This window comes from Apodemus sylvaticus, chromosome 6, assembly GCF_947179515.1.
Source record: "Apodemus sylvaticus chromosome 6, mApoSyl1.1, whole genome shotgun sequence".
Lineage (NCBI taxonomy): Eukaryota > Metazoa > Chordata > Mammalia > Rodentia > Muridae > Apodemus > Apodemus sylvaticus.
Window position 1 is genome coordinate 147,154,437 of NC_067477.1, and position 16,304 is coordinate 147,170,740.

The 16,304-nt window shown below is 39.2% G+C and overlaps 1 protein-coding gene across 1 annotated transcript in view; it reads right to left on the reverse strand.

Moving 5' to 3' along the window:
* Nucleotides 1-16,304, reverse strand: part of LOC127687712 (myoferlin-like) — a 315,382-nt gene that overhangs the window by 252,790 nt on the left and 46,288 nt on the right. The window lies entirely within an intron of this gene.

Genomic DNA, 16,304 nt, shown 5'->3' on the forward strand with positions numbered 1-16,304 from the left:
TTACTTTACAATTATTGTTTTCCAACAAATTCTACAATTTTAATGCTTGTTTCCATAAATTTCTTTAACTGTATCAATATTTTCCATGAAAGTCATCAATTTCATCAGAAAATATTTCTATTTACCACTATAATGAATATGTCTACCATATTATCTATAAAATTTTCCTTGAATATCTTCAATCCTATCACTTTTTTGTATATATTTTCTTCAAATTTATTGGAAATATTTCCCATCAAAATCTTCAATTTCATCACAAAATGATTCTACTTAACTCTTTAATTAATTTAAAATTTTTTCTTTTTTTTTTTAAAGATTTATTTATTATTATATGTAAGTACACAGTAGTTGTCTTCAGACACTCCAGAAGAGGGCGTCAGATCTTCTTACAGATGATTGTGAGCCACCATGTGGTTTCTAGGATTTGAACTCAGGAAATTTGGAAGAGAAGTCAGTGCTCTTAACTGCTGAGCCATCTCTCCAGCCCGAATGTTTTTTTTTTTTTTTCTTTCTATTTCTACCATTTTATCTATATTTTTTCTATTTAAATCAATTTTAACACTTTTTCTAGGGTTCTTTAATTTTATCAGACATATTTTCCATCAAAACCTTCAAAGTTATCAGAAAATTTTCCTATGATTGGTCATTTAGTAAAAGTAATTCTTCAGTATTTGATTTTTAACTGTATTATTTTCTAACAAATTGTTCTATTTCAACACTTTCAATATATTTCTTCAATTTTGTCAAAAATATTTCCTTGTAAATTTTCAATTATATCAGAAAATGTTTCTACTTCCTCTTTAATTATTTTACAAAAGTTTTCTATGTCAATCATTTTATCAGTATTATTTGTGGTCTCGGAAGCTAAGTTCTTCCCTGTGCAGATGTTAACAAGCCTGGAGAGGCCATCTGTTTGGTCACCATTAGCCTGTGTAGGGAGGCAATCAAAACACCTGGCAGATCAGATAACCAAATCTCTACAGGATAGTGGGAGGCTTAAATCCATAGAGCAGGCATTTTAAGCCTGTGCCAAAGTCTTTTGTGTCTCACTGGATTCCAAAAGCACTCTCTTTTCATTGGGCCTCAGCCTGATCTGTCCACACTCTACGCCTTCTCACTTTGGAAGTTCGCATGGGTTCCTCTAGCTACAGAGGCTGGGCTATGCCACAAACTCCCTTCCACCAACAACTGTTATCAAGAAGCAGGAAAATTAAAAGGAGAATCTGACCACTCACCTGATACCAACTGAGAGAAATGAGCTGCGAGATTGACTGGAATTTATCACTGATGGACACTTGAACTATAGCTCTTCACTCTTTCAAATCCCATGGTGACGTTCTTGGGTCTGCAATGTCCTGCTCATCTTATATTTTTTTAAGGTCTGTTGTTCTAAGTAGGTGCACCTCCAAGATGTCACTATTGCCAATCTCATATCCATAATGCTTCTCCATGGAAGAATGTAAGTTGGTAAAATTTGGGGACCCTTTGGAGTGTATAAAGTTGTCTTCTTTTAGGTGCTAATCCCTATATTAACTTGTAATTTCTGACTGATTTTGCTCCTGAGAGCAGAGAGGGATGGACTGGATGCCCAAATCCTACTTAGTTACCACATGCATCCAGGGCATCCTACAGTTAGATACATTGCCTTTGTCTGCCTAGTGTCAGGAAATCATGCTTTATAATCACCATAATTTGACAGTACACATGATCCAGGATATCACACCCCATGGTGTGTGTTCTTTTAGGACCACTCTGTGCTGATGTGATATTTTAGGCCAGTGTTCATGAGAATCTGCACTCCTAGGGACACGTCCTACCACAGGACATATTGCTTCTATGAGAAGCTGAAGCTAGGTCAGGAGCAGGTAATATCACATCTGCAGAGATTAGAGAATGAGAATAAAGAAACGGCGAAGAACCAATAAAAGCTCAAGAAGAAGAAATGCTTCTACTGCTAAGTGCCTCTCATGGAGCCCACCAGTTGTGGATGGTTGTTTCTGCCTTTGTTTTTGAACTGCAGATTCTGTAGCCCTTATTTTATCCCTTCTGCATCTTGCCCATCAGACAACACTTTGGCTTTTAGGCTATGTTTTGGTAAATGTGAAAGAGACTCTTGTCCCTCCCTTCATGGTCTTGTCAGCCTCATGAGCCATGATTTTATATATATATATATATATATATATATAATGTCAGCTCTGGATTTAGATAGGGTTTACAGAGCTGATTCTTATGGAAATGAATAGAGAATATTCTCCCTTTAGGTCTCCTGTTATATCTTGAGAATATTTAGCCCCTACACAGGTTTTATGGTTTTCTCATTACCCTTTTTTTTTTTTTTTTTTTTTTTTTTTTTGGTCTTCATGGATTCCTCTGCTCTGGATATGTTCTGACAACTCAACCATTCCTTTACCTGATCATTTGATCCAAGGAATTTTACAAGCTCTTAATCTAAGTTTTTGTTCTTCATAAAAATATATCTATATATTCATCTACATAGATTTTATACACACACACACACACACACATATTATGGAAATCCTGGTAGGTCTTGTGAGGAGACTGGGGGCTAGAGTGAATTAAGTCTCTATGCATACACTCCTAGGGCATTGTACATGCCATCCAAATACTCTACCAATGACTTGCAGGTCTGGGATCCCATTTATCTTCTACAAATTTACGGGGCAGATTCAATGAAGGCATATGGCTTGGAATTTGGCCATTCATAGATTGGCCATCATAGAGGATGGCTGAAAGAAAGCTGTCAAGATTGGCTATGTTTAGCTACTTCATAGAGAAGCTTGACTCCATAGTGTGTAATAAGGTCATTTCAGTCTGGGAAAGTCTGATCTGATATGAAACTATTCTATACTAGTTTAACTAGAGAAATATAACTGAAGGGGATGAAAGCAATATGAATCAGAAAGGAGTATGTAAAATTACATTTATTTGAAGATGATATGCTCTTATGCATAAGTGAACCAATTATTTCCCAAAGGCAATTCCTGAACTGAAGAACACTTTCAAGAATGTGTGACTTTATGTCTTTGGAGTTGACTGGGTCTTGCAAAGGCTTTACCACATTGATTGCACTCATAGATTTTCTCTCCATTATGACTTCTTACATGCCTGCAAAGATAATCAGCATATGTGAAATCATTACCATATTCATTACTCTGATCAATCAGGTAATCAGTTTGAATTAAGTTTACAATTTTGTCTAATGGTAAAGAAGGAACAGATCTTAAAGTTTTAGCACTTTGTATGATCATGGTGTTCTGTCTCATTATGAGTTGTTCAAGACACCTGTGATGGTTATTACATGGCTCATATTTATGACATCCTCATTTTATATGGGAATTTTATATGATATATCTCAGCTATCTGAAGAAAGTTTGACCAACTCTGATCTTTATAACACTGATTGCATTCATAATTTTTCCTGTATAGTGAATACAAGTTTTTTGACTTTGAACCAGGATACACGGAAGAATTTCCAGTGTCATAGTACCCATAAAGATGTTCTACGCTATGAATTTGGGAACGATACCCATAAAACTAAAAGGCCAATTAATTGCAAATGTCTATCATATTCCTAATGTCTATCAAAGGCATAATACTACATATCTTCTCATCATTTCAGAACCAAAATCTTATGTTGTTTCTAACCCTATGCTTACATGGTTTTTAACCATTGTGACACATGATATAACTAATAAAAAATGAAAGACAAGTGAAAGGAGTACACATTGCATTCATACTGTTTGAATATTTTCTCATAATATGTGCAATATGGATTAATGTTTCTCCACAGCAACATTCCTGATTCTCATAAAAAGCCCTCTCACCAAACTGAACAATATTACAACAAGAATATGAGCATCACCAATTTTACTATGGATTATTTGCTTATTAAAATGTTTAGGATATAAAATTATCACTACTCAGTGTGCAATATCTAAGTACTATGAGACTATACATATTGGCAGGTCCACAGCATAGCATTAATGGAGCTACATATCAAATGGAAACATTAATCAAATATCGGACCTTGAGGTACCTGGTTTTGTAAGAGGATAATAATCATAGCTACACTTAAAGGACTGTTATTTTACACCCTTGATTTTTGGTGGAGATTCCAGAAGATATTAAAATTTTCTCACAGGCAAATATGTAACAGTTTGCACATGAAAATTGCCTTTCAGGTCTTCTTCTACTTTGACAATGTTCTTCAAGATTATGGTCTTCCCAATTATAGCCTAAAACACAGTACAAGAAAATGAATGATATACTATTGGAAATTAGTTAAAATTCAAGGTACTGTGAATTTTCACTGCACTGTAAATGTTACAATGAATATTCACTGAAACTGAATTTTTCAGTTCATTCTTCATAATTCACAATTAAAATAGTAGAACATCATCAATAACCAAGAAACATTTTTTCCTTTAGAAAATAACAGTCTTACCTACAGCTTTGAGGTTCAAGTAAGTTTCCAACATCACATCTTTGCAGAGTTTCTTCTGGAAAAGATCCAGCAAATTCCACTCTCTTCCTCAGTGAAGTTCACATGAGCATCATCAAAAGGTACTGCCTCCTAAATGTCACATACATGTGTACAACAGAAAGCATCATACTAATATCACTCTAAAGGAAATATATGATTCCTTTAAAACATATTCACAAAAATTTGTGTATTTAGTTTGGGTTCTCTAGAGTCACAAAACGTATGGATAGTCTTATATAGTTAGGGAATTTGTTGATGACTTACAGTCTATAATCCAACTCCCCAACAATGGTCAGCAGCAGCTGTGGATGGAAGTCCAAGGATCTAGCAGTTGCTCAGTCCCATGAGGAAAGCAGGCAAGGAAGAGTGAGAGAGAATCTTCCTTATTACAATGTCCTTATATATCTCCAGTAGATGGTGTAGCCCAGATTAAAGGCTGTAGGTCTCCAACAGAGGGTATAGCCCATATTATTGTCATGGGGGTCTCAGGTAGAGGGTGTGTCCCAGATTAAAGGTGTCTGCATCCATGCCTTTAATCCCAAATGATCTTGAACTTGAAGATCTCCTTGTCTTAGCCACTATGCTTCAAGATCTCCATACCAAGATCCAGGTCAGAAACTTATGTCTCTGAGCCTCCAAATTAGGATCATAGGTGAGTCTTCCAATTCTAGACTGTAGTTCCTTCCAGATATAGTCAAGTTGACAACCAGGAATAGCCACTACAATCCACCCCTTGTCAACTTGACACAAATAATATCTCATGTCCACATGAAACTATAACAAGATTGTGGATAAGCCTAACATGATTTAACTATTCCTCCTACAATTGCAAACACATTAGTAAATTTACAATGGGGATATGTCCCTTGGGAACATTCTTTTAGTGTTTCAATGCCAATTGATGTTAAAGGGATTGGAAGAAAGACAAATATATCCTTAACAAAATAAAATAGAAGCATTCATATTACTTATAATCCTCGTTTCTGCAACTGGTTACATGGCCTTAGCTGGTAATTATAACTACCTTCCTCTGCTACCCATTCTGTATTTCCTTCACCTTCACCAAGCACCTCAGCAGGTCTTGGTTCCTTTCCTGGAGGATGGACCCATACCTTCATTCCTGATGGGTCTGTGTCCTTTGTCATCCTGCTTGGGTTAAGCTGTTGTAGTTTCCCATTGACTTTAATCACAGGACATGGTAGTACTAAGAGACGCCCTAGGGGATCTCCTGCACTCCAGACATAATCCTGCTTACCTCCATTGTGGAGAGGCAATCCATTGTCCCCATGGTAATCTGGATCTATCACCATTCCTAACACTGTTTATCCTTTCTTAGCCAGTTGGTTTAAGGGCATTAGAAGCCCAAAATGGCCCGGGGGAAGTCTGAGCTTCCAGTTCAATGGAATGTTTGTTGTGACTCCTGGTAGGAGCACTCCTTCCTCTGGAAACTAAACTTCTAGGCCGGCAGAATCTAAAGTTGTGGGGACAGGAAGCAAAACTTTTCCTAGAGGGTCACTAGGAGTGATAGTGAGTGGAACTATTCACTTTAACACCCCTTGATTCCTGGACCCATGGATCCTGGCTAAGGGGGAAACTATCATATATTGGTCATTGATTAAAAGCATATACTGCCTTCTGAAGAACTCTGCCCCAGCCCTCCATGCTGTTGCCACCTAATTGGCGCTGTAACTGTGTCTTCAAAAGGCCATTCCATCTTTCTATCAGACCAGCTGCTTCAGGATGATGGGGAACATGGTAAGACCAGTGGTAAGACACATTTGCGGAGATGACTGGAAGATAGCACAGTTACTCCAGGGCTCACAGACACCTGCAGCATGGAGCACTAGATTCATCTGAATGTGCATGTGAATGCGGTCCCACCCGGCCATTCCACAGTGCCTGGGAAGCTGGGCAATCCCAGCAGGCACTGAAAGTGCTTGCTCGCATCCCTCCTGCCTCTGCCAAGACCTACAAGCATGTTCAAACTCCAGGCCCACTTTTATTCATGAAAATGAAAGACAGGAAATGACACCACTCCAGGAGACTGGATGCAGGGAGGGCCCAGCGTGACGTCAGGAGCAGGGCCAGTGGTCGCCTAGTGATGGACAGGGAAGCTAACAAGGCACTGCCCTGGGCTGAGATGGAAGGACGGGGGGTGGGGGCGGGCCATGAAGTCACAGCAGAGGCGGGGACAGCATTCGCTGGGTGACAGACAGGGACACCAACTTGGCGCCTGCCCAGGAATGAGAGGGAAGGACCCAGGGTGCGGGCGGGGTGACTTCAGTGGTGGCACCAGCGGTTGCCAGGAGACAGACAAGGATGCCAACATGGTACCCGCCTGGGGCTGAGGAAAGGATTCACTGGTGACACACAGAAACACACACACAGAGACAGTTTGAATCTGAGTGTATTTCGCAGCTCTCAAGCAAGGGCTTTTCTACATAAACTGCACAGCCCAACCCTAACCCCTCACCAACAAATTCAATTTTAACACATTTAATACATGCTTACTATTATACCATTATTATTTTCCAACAAAGTCTTTAATGTGATCACATTTCCTATATATGTCTTTAATTTAATCAGAAATATTTTCTGTGTAACTCTTCTATTTTACCAGAAAACGTTTCTACTTACCACATAATTAATTCAGAAATGTTTAATGTCTACCATTTTACCTGTATTATTTTCCATGAAAATCTTCCATTTTAACACCCTTTTTGTATATATTACTTCAAATTTGTCAGAAATATATTGAATCAAAAATCCACAAATTTATTTTCAATGTGCTTGGTCAATTAATAAAGATTTATTTATTTTCTATGTTTGCTATTGTACAATTATTATTTTACAACAAATTCTTCAACTTTAATACCTTTTTCTATATATTTCTTCAATTTTATCAAAAATAGTATCTATGCAACTTTTCAATTTTAGGAGGAAATATTTCTTACAACATGAATAATTTTAGAAATGCTTAATTTTTCTACATTTTTTTCTGTATCAATGTTTTGTGAAAATCTACAGCTTTAATGCTTTTTCTATACATTTCTTCAATTTTATCAAGAATATTTTCCATCAAAATCTTCAATTATTGCCAGGTGGTGATGATGCATGCCTTTAATGCCAGCACTTGGGAAGCAGAGGTAGGCGGAATTCTGATTTCAAGGCCAGCCTGGTCTACAGAGTGAGTTCCAGGACACCCAGGGCTACACAGAGAAACCCTCTCTGGAAAAGGCCAAAAAAAAAAAACCTTCAATTATTCAGAAAGTACTTCTATCTGCTGGTCAATTAGTGAAGATATATTTGTTATGTTTTCTATTTTACCACTGTTATTTGACAACACATTCTTCTTTTTCAACACATTTTTCTCTATATTTGTTCAGTGTTTTTAGAAATATTTGACATGTAAATCAACAATTTTATCAGAAAATGTATCTAATTACCCCTTTATTTAGTTTAGAAATGTTTACTATGTCTTCCATATTATCTACATAATATTCCCAGAAAATCTTCAATTTTAACATTTATGTATATATTTCTTCAATTTAATTAGAAATATATTCGATGCAAATCTTCAATTTAAGGAGAAAGTATGTTAGATGCAAAAAAGTTTAAAAATAATAACAGAGTATACTGTTTATGGCATAATAAAAATAAGACAATGTGTGTATCTTTAATTAACAATTCCAAAACATTGGGGCAGGTGAAGAGAAGACATACACATCCACTGAAAACAGGACACCATCCCACCATATGGACATATTATATAAGTGTATCATGGTGCTTGTCTGGACATGGTTCCTCTACGCTCAAGTGTGTTCAATAAAATTAATTTTATGACTGTGTCTACTGAAAACAACATTTTTGATATTAAAATGATTAATTTTGAGATCATAATTAGGATTTTAACAATCGAGGCCAAAAAAGTCTTTTCCATGAGAATACGAAATTTAAAACAATATGGCCACATAGCGCTTTGCAACTATATCCTTCCCATGCAACGAAGGACTCCAGAGACCAGGCTAGACTTCACTGTCCATGCTCAGTCTTGGTGATCATTATCTCTCTCCAGAAAACACTCATGTCCTGGATAATAGGAGCTGTGATCTGCATAGAGTAATGGGGAATTGTTAGATTTGAGGCATTAAGACCACACTTGGAGGCAGCTGAGTGTGGTATACTGTGGTTAATTTATTTATAAAATATGTTGGAAGTGGATGAGGGACAGATGAGAGCTGTTTAGGAAATGGAGAATTAGGACATTTTTTGACAAATTTGGATGCACATCCAGTAGGGAGTGTCTGGTGAGATGAGTCTCTCACATCCTGACGTATAGGGGATGGAATACAGAGGATATACTATACATTTGTTTTCATCTCTCAGTCACAGTGTCAGATCTGAGTCATCTTGTTTTCCTGATCCCTGTCCACAGGCATCATCTCCAAGCAAGACCGTCCTGAGAAGGTCCCTCCCGTCCTGAATCTCCACATGCTGAAGGTGACCCTGGAACTGCCTTCTAACAAGTTCATGCGGCCAAAGCCTAGGAAGAAAGTGGACATCTCAAGTCTTCTGCTGCCAACTTGATGGACTGGCTCTTCTCTCCATCCTGACCCAGTTCTGCACAGTTAACACATTTGGAAATAAAACACAGCACTTTCCCATTGTTCTGACACTGAGAAATCTCAGTGGCTGAGACCTCTGGCTTTTGAAATGGAGGTGATCAACATTTGTGTCCCAGGAGAGTCTCCCGGGATGGGCACCTCAGCTTCTGTTCAGTACAGGAACAGCATTAACAGGAAGAAAAAGCCTGTTCCCCATGACATATACAATCCCTTGTCTGAACAGTCTAGTGAATCCAGGAGAGCTCTGGGCATCCCCTGGGATGTCTCTAGTGATGTCACAACACCCACTGCTCTCAGGGCTTTCAATTAGTCCCTAGAGAGTTCACCCATATTTATGCCTGCAAGTTGGAGGAGGTGTGTACTTGAGAGTGAGAATGGGGAGCTTAGAGAAATGAGAGAGAGGACGAAGGAAGCTGTCTTTCCATCTCACTGTAAACCAGTGAGGAAGATGTGGTCCTGGGAAAGGCTCAGTGAGTCATGGAAAGGTGATGTGAAAATTCCTTGAGTAGGCATCTGTGAGCCTAGCTTCCCAGGAGTGGCAATTGTGCCACTGTGAAGTTAATGAACTTTCCTGCTTAACATAATTCCTGAATGGTGAGGATTCTACTACATTTGTTTGCCCATCCCCAAAGACAGGAGCTGGCTAGTCCAAAGCTAGTATACTGTGAATTTTTATATATTTTATTTTTGTTTTTTATTTTATTTTATATAGTTTTTTTTTTTATATTTTCCTCTTACTGACCATGGTGGTGTAACCTGGGGACATAAGGAGACCATAAAGAATCAGGTAGGAAATATTTCTCAGTTTATCTTAGTTCACCATTTTACTCCCTGTTGGTTTTTCTAGGTCTAGTGGCTTTCAGACTATAGTAACTAAGAGAAAAATATTCTTATGAGACCTTATAATCTCAGACCTCCTCTGACAACCTTATCCCAGAGAATGATGCCCTGAGCTTTCTGAAACAGCAGATTGGGTGTAAGACATATCTCTAATGCAGCCAGACAACTGTCAGAATCAGAGACTGGATACTTTTTCCAGCTGTGGGTTGTTTTTGACTTTCAGTTGGATACTAACAAAGGAAATAGAAAATTTGATATTCACAGAACCCAACTGATAATCAAAGAATTAATTGCCTACAGACAGACAGACTGGTGTCAGCAGTGAACATTTGTGCTACCCTGTACTGGATGTCAAATTCATAAGATAGCTGAGCTGGGTCTTGGCCTTGTGATTTTCCTCATGTGCCTGTTGAGTTCTGAGGATTTAGACATGCACTACCACAGGGAGCAGCAGGCTGCCTTTCAACTTCCACATCTAATAACAGCTTACAGGAACAATCCTTCCCTGTTGTCTTCTTAAAGAAAAAAAAAAGATGATTGAAAGTACATTGTGACATTTTCTAGAAAGAACAGGAACAAGGACTAATGTGTAGCCTATGCCATCGTAATTTTTCATTCCCTTTCAATCATTGGACAGAAATGATAATTAAAGCCACCTTGATGTGGTAAATATTATTTATTTATTTATTACCACACTTGAATCAAAAAGGTACCAAATAGAGCACAAAGGACTTGGTATTTATAATAAGATTTAAATTATTGCAGTTGGACTGACTATTTTTTATAGTTCCTGTTAATAGCTGTGAGATATCATTTTCCATGTTCTACCTAGACTGCTCATACACCAGGCCAGTCCTCCTGGCCAATCCACCTGCCCCATGGCACAGTCTTCTTTCTTCATCTTCTCTCTCCTTCATGGTCTCAACCTCAGACTCCAAGCCTGGGAACTGAAGCACCATCTACTTTTCTTCTCCCCAGCATTAGGCTTTAGGTATCATTATTCTGTAATCATGGAAGGCAGGAAAGAAATGTTGTAATTATATTCCCAATATAACTGCAAAATGTAATTGGCTTTATGGCCATTTGGACAGAGTCTAGGATCTTGTATTAGAGCATATAAAGTTTACTGATAGTTTTTCTTTCAGACAGAGCATTTTTAAAGCTATGAAATAATAGTCCTTTTAGAGAGGGCCACATCAGGATATCTGGATTTCCTCTTTTGGTTTAACTAGGGTAACTACAATAATTTAGTTTAACTTAAGTTCAGTATTTGATCCAGATCCTTGATTGTCTAGTGTGCAGATCTGAGAAATGGCCAGTCAGGACATTTATTGATCATCTAAAATTAATTACCTCTCAATTCTTTCCTAATACCAATCACAGTCAAAGCAGGAAAGCTTTTCACCTCTCTTACAACCCTTTTTGTACTGTGACTAACCCTGCTTCTAAGTTGGTCTTAGAAATTGATTCTTGCACAGGCACCTCTTCATTTTAAGCCCCAAGAAAAGCCAGAGAGGTTGGAGGAACCCACTTAGTGTTTTATTTTTGCTTTTTACTGAACAGTCAAAGAACAGTCTGGAATTGTTTCAGGAAAAACTTTCCAGCACTGAGCAGCTGCTCAAAGTAACTAAAAGAAGATTGAATGAAATCTCTTCCCACACATTGAATTCACACTGTTTGACTTTTTGTTTCTCATAGACATTTGCTATATGGATTATGGTTTCTTCATGACATCATTCTACACTCTCATAAACTGACCTCTCAATAAACTTAGCAATGTCACTACAAGAATATGAATATCAACTTTACCATGGACTATTAATATTCCTGGGTTTTGGCCATATATTTATCACTATTTAATTTGTAACATCTTATGAGACTATATGGATTTGAAGATTCACCGCATAGCTCTAATGGAACTATAAATCAGATAAAGTTATCTCTAAAGGCATTGGTTCCTTGTCTTCTTTCTTAAGGGAATTCCTTGCAAACATGAATCAGATAACCGACAATGCTGTGCATAGTTTTGAGAGAATATTATAATCACAGCTATATTTAAAGGACTGAATTTTAATATTGTTGCTTTTCTTTAGAGCTTCCAGAAAATATTAAAATTTCAACAGAGGCATTTTTGCATCGATTAGCACATGGAAATTACCTTTCAAGACTTCAAGAAGTTTGACCTTGTTCTTCAATATGATGGTCTTCCCAATTGGAACCTAAAATACAGTTCCAGAAAAGAAACGATAGGAAATTAGGTAAAGATCAAGGTAATGTGAATTTTGACAGCACTGAACCCTGTTTGTTCAGCTCATTTTTCCTCATTTTCAACTAAAATAAAGAAGATCACCAATAACAAAGAAACATCTGTCCCTTATTTTGAAATTCAAATTAAATACACAGTCTTACCTATAACATTGAGATTCCAGTAGGTCTCCAGCATCACATCTTTGTAGAGATTCTTCTGGGAAGGATCAAGTAAATCCCAGAGGAGGAGGAGGAGGAGGAGGAGGAGGAGGAGGAGGAGGAGGAGGAGGAGGAGAAGTGGAGGAGGAAGAGGAGGAGGAGAAGTGAAGGAGGCAAATAGGAGAAGAAGATGAGAAAGAAGATGAAAAGGAAGACGGAGAAGAAGAAATAGAAGAAGAAGAAGATGAAAAGGAAGACGGAGAAGAAGAAATAGAAGAAGAAGAAGAAGAAGAAGAAGAAGAAGAAGAAGAAGAAGAAGAAGAAGAAGAAGAAGAAACAGAAGAGGAGGAGGAGGAGGAAGAGGAGGAGGAGGAGGAGGAGGAGGAGGAGGAGGAGGAAGAAGAGGAAGAAGAAGAAGAAGAGGAGGAAGAGGAGGAAGAAGAGGAGGAGGAGGAAGAGGAGGAGGAGGAAGAGGGGGAGGAAGAAGAAGAAGAGGAAGAAGAAGAAGAAGAGGAGGAGGAGGAAGAAGAAGAGGAGGAGGAGGAGGAAGAGGAGGAGGAGGAGGAGGAGGAGGAGGAAGAAGAAGAAGAAGAAGAAGAAGAAGAAGAAGAAGAAGAAGAAGAAGAAGAAGAAGAAGAAGAAGAAGAAGAAGAAGATGTGTAACTCACTCGGATCTGAAAGGTATTTTAGGAAGTATCCTCTGCCTCTCAAGCATCACCTGAAGAAAACCATCAGTGGATTTATTCAGATAGCTTTAATCAGAAAGCTCCAAGCAGCCTTCCACAGCCATTTTGGGTGTGTTTGAATGTGTTCCTCAGGGTTATATGTCTGAAGCTTTATTTGTGCTGTTATTGCATGAGTGGGTTAGTTAGCATATGAACAGGCATTGTGTGAGGGTAGGCCCAGTCCCAGGTGCATGGTGCTTACTCTCTCTTGTTCCTCTATTCCTCTCCAGTGATATAACACAATAAAAAAAAAGTTCTTGTTAAGTTTAGGTCTCTAAATCTTGACTTATCCTGCCTCTAGAACCATAGAAAAGAAACCTCTGTTCTTTATAACTTCCCCGCCTGCGCTGTTCTGTTACAGCAGCACAGAAGGAACTAAGACACTACCCTAGATACTCAAAGGTGTCTGTTTTCTCTTGTTCTTTCAGCCATGGAGGTGTGGGGTATTGCATCGACACTTATCCCGCACCTACTGTATACCTTACCTCTTCTGTCCTTCCTTGTGATCATCATCTTTAAATCCAACAACAGTTCTACCAACTAAGGACTGTGTTTTTCTCCCTTTTCCTGGTAGGGAAAATGGGCTGACAGGAATTGAAGACTTTGCCCAAGGCCACACATGATTCAATATTTTAACCCAGGCTTTTCCCATCCACACTACAATAACATTTTAATTCTCTGTGTTGTGTTTTAGTATTCCATCATGCAAAATACTCTATGACAGCAGTGCAGACATGATGCTTTTCCTGCAGGTTACTCTGGGAACCAACTTAAATTTTGGGTGACTTTTACCCCATACATCCTTCAGTAGCCTCCTCAGTCCAATAAGTCCTTGTTTTTATTTTTGATAAGATCCAATCCCAGTGGTAGATATCATACCAGAAGCCCCACCCACCACCTGCCCCAACCTTCGTGTTATCCGCTGAATCCATCTGGAAACAGATGACAAGGTCTACCTCTTCAGTAAGCTGCATCAATTTATCGAGCCACTCCTCGATCTCCAGCAAGGTGGATTTCACATCCGTGGCTTCAGATCTCATCCTCAGAGCTGCCTCATGTATCTGCGAGAGAAACCTGGACCGCAACTTTTGGATCTGAGTATCTAGAACTGTGACGTTGGTTTTTCCTTCTGTGACAGGCAAGGTGTATCTATAAGAAGAGAAGAGAAACAAAAGCTAAGAATGACATTCTAGGCTTCAAAACTCGGTTCGCTTATGTTTGCCCACATGTTTAATGTATGTCTGCATGCCATTTCACGTAGATCGACATGTCTGTAATCTCCTGATTCTACAGCGGCTGCTTGCTTTAAACCGTAGTTGAGGATGTCTGTGGCATTGGCAGAACAGAAAAGGGAACACAAAAATTAAATCTGCAAAGTCTAAATGTTCCCAGCGCCATCATCTTCATCAGAACGTTCTCTGAGAGTTCCAGAAGATAGGAAGGACGACATGTATAGGACAATGTCTATCCAAGTTAAGACTCCCCAAGAAAAACAGGACGTGGATTAGACCCCTGCCAGCTGAGCCTCCCTCTCACCGTGGCATAGGTGAGACCACAGGGCAAGACTGTCACCAGTACCAGAAAATTCGACTCATAATGTCTCCACCTAGAATTTACCATCACTTGCATGCCACCCAACTCCTTGTGTGAAGGATATCCTAGCATGGTTTTCCTCAAACATGGAATTTCCTGCTACACAACATTTAGAAAGCTTCTTTGAAGATAGTTTGCATTCTCACGCCTGTGCTTTCTTTGGCAAATCCCACAGTTCACAGGCATTTTCCAAGTGAAAGCTGTAACTGCATGTTTTTGTTTGATTTCATTAACAACTGAGGCTGCACGTGTATAAAGGTTTAAGATCCTGCAGTGGCTGCGCGTAAGGCAAAAATTTAAGGGAATGTTGTTGAGCTCAGAAGTCAACACTTGAGCCCTTTGAAAGTGAGAAGCTGGCCGTGAGAGGGGCAGAAGTGATAAGTGGGTAAATCATTCTCCGCGGCACTGGGGCCTCCCTGCTTCCTTATCTGTAATTAAGAGGTCACTCCTTAGGATGCCTAAGTCTGTCAGTGGGAGCTTTGAATGCTCACAAAGCCAGTGACTCTTTGATTTTAGCTGTTCGTCAATGATGGGAATGAACCACTAGGAGGCGCAACTGGACAGGGGGGACTAAGGGCCTTACCCTAGAAGGGGAAATATCTGCTTCCACAGAGCAGAGTACTCCATGCTCTTTTCTTTTTGACCTTCCTTGTCCAGTGCTTTATTATTAGGCAACATTTAAAATGAGGTTGGAATGAGTCACTTTCCCTTTTGAAATTTAAATGCCAACAGATCTGAGTTACTTCAAGTCACAGCTATGAAATGTCCTCTGGCTAAGCCTGTGTCCTGGCTTTGTCTAACTTAGCTTGGAGTGTTTGTGTTTGTGTGTGTGTGTGTGTGTGTGCATGTGTGTGTGTTAGTGTTGTTATTGTTGTTGCTGTTGTTGTTGTTGTTTCTTCTCTGTTTCTTAGTATATAATGAATTTGCATGTCTTCCTTGTTTAGGGGCTGTTCTAACTATCTGCTACTCCTGTTTTAGTGTTAAGTATTTCGTAAGGAGCGCAGAGTGCTTGAAACACTTAGTAACAACAACTACAGCACAAACAAGCTATTTCTAAAGACATGAATTAGGAACATTGTCCCGAGTTGTGGAAGCCATGATCCTATCTCTCTGTGGAAGTCAGAAGTCCTTCTTCAGGAGGGTAGCTCAGGCTATCTCTCCTCCTTCTCTTCCATCCCCCACCCTTTTGCCTCAGACTGCTGGGCCAGATTCTCAGAGTCCAGCCTGGGCCTCCCTGGGCTACTTTAGACTTGGCACCAAACCAGAGAATGGAGGTTTTCTGTGTGATTCAGAAACTTCTTCTGGGGTGGGGTGGGACTTTCAAGGAGCCCAAAACAATGCCCAAATGCATTTCTCTTCCTTCCTTTCCTTTCCTTTCCTTTCCTTTCCTTTCCTTTCCTTTCCTTTCCTTTCCTTTTCAGAGAAAAACTTGACAAGATTCGAGAAGCACTTACAGTCTAAGAATTCAGGGCAAAAGGACAGGGACACTCTAAAGATGATGTGCTGCCAGGATTGTGATTCCAGTCAGTTCCCCAGGCAAGTCCACAAATCAACATCTCCTGCTCTGCAAACATCTTAGTCCTGCCTTCCTATCCTGGTGTGACTCAAGAG